The following is a 7272-nucleotide window of genomic DNA, read 5'->3' as shown; positions in this document are numbered from 1 at the left end:
TCCATTTTGTTGGTACTCCAACACTGACATCAACCTCTGAATCAGTGCCATACACTCAGCCCCTATATCAAGGCCATAAACTAATTCTCTTTGACTTTTCTTACTGATCCATGAAGTAATTCTTGAAAAAAAGCATCCTTAAAAGTTTTCCCAGATTAATATATCTAGGATGTGTAGTTGCTAGAATGTCTTTACTGGCATCCCACCATGCATTGGCCTCATATTGCATTTTGTGGGTGTCATAGGTCAACTTCTCGGTGTTTTACATCCCAAGGACTCAAATGGTTTCGCTAGTTCACCAATCCATTTTTTAGGTTGTAGTGGATCTTTAGTTGTGACCGTAAATAGAGAAACCCACATCTCTAGGAACCTCTCCATGAACTTGGCATCAGGTTTGGCAATTGTTTAAAACAACCAATCACCTTTAAGCTCTTTAACCAAATCAATTCAAATGTAAGATTTCTCTTTAGAACGGGTTGAGCTTCAGTGTTACGCAATTACTACATTGCCTGTGGTCCAGATCAATTTTGGTGGTCGAGATTGATTGAATCTTACTTCCCACTTTGATTTTTATTTCATTTTTTTACTTTTTGAACCACACCACTAAAACCCCAAAAATAGAAAAAGAAAAAACAAGATGGGTGGTCGAATCTTGACCATTCGACCACCATTTTACATCTGAACCGTAGGTAGCTTAATTAGTACTGTGCAATCAATGGGCAGCATTGAAGCCAAACGCCTTCAGAACTCCTTTTAAAATAAAAAAATAAAAATAGAAACGAAAAGAAAAAGAAAAAAAGAAAGAAAGAAAGAAAGAAAGAAAGAAAGAAAATCAGACTCATCCATCCACACAAACAAGTTCATACTAAATTCACTTAGCTGGAGCTTGCAAAATTGTCAAGCTGTGAACATAATAAAACTCCTCAGTATTTAAAATATATATCTCTCATTATAATGTATACAAGAACAAATTTGCCTTTCGTTTTGAAGTCACACAATTTTTTTCCAATATCTATGTTAAATCACAAACATAGGCAAATTAAAAAAAGATTTTTTTGATATATTTAGTTTTAATATGCATTGTTTGTACTAAAAGATGTTCTAAATGGAAGTCAAATTGAATAATTCACATACTTCCTTATAATAATTATTTAAAAGCAATTTACGTGTACAAATATAGATCTTTGAGTGCAATATACGTGTACAAATATAAATCCTTGAGTGCAATATATGTGTACAAATTATAGATCCTTGAGTGCAATAGCATTTTGAATGAATACAAATTAATGCCTGAAAGCATGATATTTACATTCAAGAAATGAAAAGAAAAACGCTTGTAAGTCAATTACGTATTGTTTCTAGGTAAGAAGTTGTTGTTTTTTAATTTTCTGTAACAATAAGAAAACAAAAACTTGTATGATTCGTCTGAAAGATTTTTGCTTTTTTTTATGAAAAATTTAGATTCATGACAAATTACATAAAATGTGATTGATACTATAAATTTATTATTATTTTTAAATAAATATCTAATGTGTGTCATCCTGTCATGTACAAGTCATATTCATAATTGAATCAAAAGAATTTTGATGGATTTGAATCATCATTAATTCCTTGAAATATGCTTATTCTCTATCAATTGCGCTGGAGATCCATGATGAGTTGTCAAGTAAAAATGCAACAAGATTACAAGAAAGCCTTTGCATGTTGCCATCAAGCCGCAAGGAGATGAAACTGAACCCAAAATGGTAAGAAAAGGAAGATGATCAATTTGTCCCAAACGAAGACAACATCGTGATCACTTCAGAATGAAAACGAGTGAAGCTGTTGGAGTATTCTGCTAAAGAGCTTTCAATGAGGATGAGCTGTTGGGGTGAAGATTCTGGGATCTTCTCTATTTCACATATGTAGACAATTTGGGTCATATCAAACACAAACTCACTGTTCTTCCTACCAAATGCATTTTTGTATCCTTCAGTTCACATCTGTAGTTGATTGAACAACACCCAAAGCCTCTCTAGAAGAGAAGCTAATATTATCTGAATCGATGACATAATAAAAAGCAAATAGAATGAGCTATTTGAAACACCAGCTGATTGCAATCACAATATTTCTTTAAGCAAATGGACAGAAAATAAACATCGATTCAGACAAAGGATCACCTAGAAACATCAAAATGGCTTTAATTTGAGCTTCAAAATTTGAGACAAAGCAAATCCAACTATAATATGGAGAACAAGAATGAGGTGAAAATTGTAGGACCTCAATACACTAGCAGAAACCTAAATGCATCAAATTTATTCCAAGTAACCCATGATTTCTTCCTCAGCAAACAAATGGACATAAACACTAACACAGTAAGGCATGGAAATGGCCAGCTCAGATGAGAAGCATAACAAGAATTTAACAATTCAAGAATTCATATGGAGAAGTATATTCTCAGGAAGGCAAACTTGCATGAAATTCAAATGCTTTCACCAGCACCAATGACCAAACTTTCCTGACAAACTAGCTGAGTACCCAAGAAGGCAGAAATGCCCTAAAACCCTCCAATATGCAGAAGCATATTCTCAAGTCACCATGTACCAAAGACACCTCACAGCAGTTGGAAGATCCTTACATCTTCAAGAAGAGCTCTAAACCAACCTTACACTCTCAATAGGAGCTTTAACCTACCCAAACTCAATCAAATCATAGCAGTGGTAATCCTATGCATTCAATTAAACCAAGACAAAGGAAAAAGACCTCTGAACAATCTACTTATCCAGTAGTTGTATTGTTTATATCTCCTCTCATGCAGTTGAGATGCTTGGTGTTTGTTTGTGTACTGATTCATATGGAAATTGTTCATTCAACAGTCCAGATTACCCTGAGATATGGATAACAATGATTATATCTCGCTTTAGGATTTTTATTGGTTTAAATATATAACTCTTCTCCTCTGTAATTGATTTTTCAGTTTTGTTGAAACTAGTGGATTGTTTGGCAGTTGTAGTTTTTTTTCCCCTAGACAGTTTCAAAATCTTTTGTGTTCTTGTTTGATCTTTTTCTCTTTTCTTCGTTGTGTGTTTGTTCATCAGTTATGATCATAATACATTGAACATCAATTGCAAATCTCAAAAAAAATACATAAGATAAGCAATCAACAACACATGAAGCTGCATCCAACTTTCTTATCTTATGCAAAAACCTCCAATGTACCAAGTATAGACTTTTCTGGATGCCATAATGGATACCATAAATTTTAAAAGTTCTACCCTTAAATTTTATTCTTTTAAGTAAATGAAATGCCATAATAGATGCGAAACACATACAAATAAGAATGAAAGCAGGCTTAGGTAAAAATGAGAGCGATAATAAAAATAGGTGGTCGAGATACTTTATATTTGGACCGTAGGCGGCTTAGTTCTGCTCATCTAATGTGCAGCCGGCAACACTGAAGCCAAATGCCTTTAAAACTCCTTTTAAAATAAATAAATAAAAAGAAAGAAAGAAAAGCGGACTCACCCATACACATAACAAATTTATGCACACAAACAAGAAAACATAAAAATCATACTAAATTCAGTTAGCTAGAGCTTGCAAAACTGTCAAGCGGTGAACATAATTAAACTCCCCAATATTTAAAATACCTCTCATTTATAATTTATAGAAGAACAAATTTGTCTTTCGTTTTGAAGTCACACAATGTTTTCCAATATCTATGTTAAATGACAAACATATGCAAATCAAATATATATATATATATAAAAAAAAAAAAACAAGCGCTATTTTTTTTTATATATTTAGTTTTAAAATACATTATTTGTACTAAAAGATGTTCCACATGGAAATCAAATTGAATAATTCACATAATTCCTTATAATAATTACTTAAAAGCAATATACGTGTACAAATATAGATCTTTGAGTGCAATAGTATTTTGAATGAATAAAATTAACGCCTGAAAGCATGATATATAAATGCAAAAATTAAAAGAAAAACGCTTCTAAGTCAATTACGTAAAAAGTATATAACCCAAATAATTTAAAAGAAAATATGAGATTGTATGGTAAAGTTTCTATTTGAATTTCTTGTTTCTAGGTAAGAAGTTAAGAGGAATTTTTTTTTTTTTTTCCCAGCCTTCCAGGTGTTGAAACCACGTATAGTTACACTGGAAAGAGAAATTTTCTGTAACAATAAGATAACAAAAACTTGTATGATTCGTGTGAAAAAGATTTTTGATTTTTTTGAAAAAACTTAGATTCATGACAAATTACATAAAATGTGATTGACACTATAAATTTAATGTTTTTTTTTTTAAATAAATATCTAATATGTGTCATTCTGTCATGTACAATCATAATTGAATCAAAAGAATTTTGGTGGATTTGAATCTCCATTCCTTGAAATATGCTTATGTTTCAACTGCTATATCAATTGCGCTAGAGATCCATGATGAGTTGTCAAGTAAAGATGCAACAAGAGTACAAGAAAGTTATTGTTGCTACCAAGGGGGAAGGACATGAAATTGAACTTATTTAAGTAATTAAACCCAAAATGGTAAGAGAAGGAATATAATCAATTTGTCCCAAACGAAGACAGCATCGTGATCACTTCAGAATGAAAAAGAGTGAAGTTGTTGGAGCATTTTGCTCAAGAGCTTTCAATGAGGATGAGCTGTTGGGGTGAAGATTCTGGGATTTTCTCTATTTCTCATATGTAGACAATTTGGGTCGTATCAAACACACACTCACCGTTCTTCCTACCAAATGCACTTTTGCATCCTTCAAACCAAGACAAAGAAAAAAGACCTCTGAACAATCTAATTATCCAGTAGTCATATTGTTTATATCTCCTCTCATGTAGTTGAGATGCTTAGTGTTTGTTTGTGTACATGATTCACATGGAAATTGTTCATCCGACGGTCTATATTACCCTGAGATAACTCTCCTCCTCTGTAATTGATTTTCCAGTTTTGTTGAAACTAGTGGATGAGTTTTACCTTTAGATTCTATTCCCTTTCCTCCTTTATTCTTCTTCTTCTTCTTTCTTTTAAGATTTTGATTGTGCCACTAACACAAATATGCTGATTTTGTGGTAGAATTCAAAAGTCAAATTATAACACTCAATGGATTTTTTATGTTGGGTAAAAAATTTATATTAAACATTTCCTTAAATGACAAATATATATAAAGAGAGGATGGATGAATATTCACCAACAAATTAAATGTTTCTTTGTGGATATGCTATTGGTATACCAGTGCGAGCTCAATGATATGTTGGGTTCAAATCTTTGTTCCTAACACCTATCTTTCGCTCTTCCCATCTGTTGGGCCTATGACCCCGTCCTTGTGCATATGGTGTTTTGAGCAATTGAGACTTAATGAAATCTACGTACATGACGTCCGTCTGACACTAGGCACCGCATGCAGTACTATGTTAGCCGCACTAGCCTGACAAAATCCAAATTGACCATCCACAGTCTACCATAGAATCATTTTATAAAAAAAATAAAATAATAATTACTATTGCCCCTTTGTACTATAGCTTAATTATTAATTTTTATGAAATTATTGTTGTCCCCCTCAATACTTATAGTATTAAGAGACCATTATAGTTGAATGTTTAATGTATATTTTGTCACGTTAAAATTAAGAAGTTAAATATCCTCATTTAGCCGGGGGGAATCTCACGGGGGAATCTCAATATCAATTTTAGTATTGTATTGTTATTATTTTGAATTAAAAAAAAAGACTACATAAATTCTTTCTAAAATTGATAACGCCGAATTGGATAGTAAATAAATGGAAACCTAGTGGAAGTAAGAACTTAAAATTGATAACTTAAAATTGGAAAATAAATTACAAAAGCTAAAATATATATATATATATATATATATATATATATATATATATATATATATATATATATATATAAAAGCTTAAAACTAAAGAACTATTAAATTAGTTAATTTTTCCCTAATTACTAAGATAATAAAGTAACTTAGTAAAAGTATAAATAAGTAGAATAAAACCTTAGGGTTATTTTAAAATTTTAAATAAATAAAAATTACCATGTCATTGATAACTTAAAATTGGAAAATAAATTACAAAAACTAAAAAAAAAAAAATATAAAAAAGCTTAAAACTAAAGAACTATTAAATTAGGGTTAATTTTTCCTAATTACTAAGATAATAAAGTAACTTAGTAAAAGTGTAAATAAATAGAATAAAACCTTAGGGTTATTTTAAAATTTTAAATAAATAAAAATTACCATGTCATCACTTAACTAACGAGTTTAATGGTAAGGGGCAGCAGTAATTACATGTAAAGTCTAAGATTTGATTAGTAATTTAAAAAAACATATGAGATAAAGTAAAAAAAAAAAAGAAGTATAAACCAATATTGATTATTTTGTGGTATTGGTGCTTTTCTAATACGAAATGAAATGTCGCAGGATGGGTGTGAACCCAAGACCTCCCCATGGGAGTCTGGGCTTTTTAACCGCTCTACTAACCCACCATTGATAATATTGATTATTTTAGGGGTAAATATAATTTATCCTCCCCTCTTAGTTGACCAAATGACACTTAGTTGGATAATATTACTTACCTCCTCTCTTATCTAGCAAGGTTGTCAAATGCTTCCATTCGGTTAACTTTTTTCTGTTAAGTTTTAACATTACCATTAAATATTTTTCTAAAGTTCCAAATTACCCTAAATTGAAATTTTTTTAATTTTTAATTCTAAATTACCTTCAAGAAATATTATTATTAAAACTTCAAAATACTCTTAATTACCTTAATAGTAAAAACATTAAATTACCTTTAATTAATTTTATTCCAAGACCCACAAATACCCTATGTCTTTTAATTTAGATGCATTTATTTTACTAAGAGAGAAAAAGGAAAAGGTAAAGGAAACCTAAGGAATACGGCTTAGGTTTCCTTTTGGATTGATTTGCCTCTTCTTTTTTTTCTTCTTAGTTCTAATGAAAAAGAAATATATAGATAAAATAATAAAAGCATTTTAAATTTTAATAATAAAACTAATTGCGGGTATTTTAGGTTTGACAATAATATTAACTGAAGGCAAGTTAAGCAATATTGCCGAAATTCAGTTATATTTTGTCGAATTTCGGTGGTTTTGGTTCATGGCGAACTGAAACTGCGAGTGAACTACAAACTGCCGAGATATCGACGATTTTTCAGCGAATGGCAAAACATAATCGAAATTTAGGCGAAATTTCGCTGAAAGTCATTTTCTTCCTTGCTACTCCTTCCTTTCTCTGTG

This window comes from Hakea prostrata, chromosome 11, assembly GCF_041222555.1.
Source record: "Hakea prostrata isolate BN-2017 chromosome 11, UWA_Hpros_2, whole genome shotgun sequence".
NCBI classification, from domain to species: Eukaryota; Viridiplantae; Streptophyta; class Magnoliopsida; order Proteales; family Proteaceae; genus Hakea; species Hakea prostrata.
Note: the sequence above shows the minus strand (reverse complement) of the source record.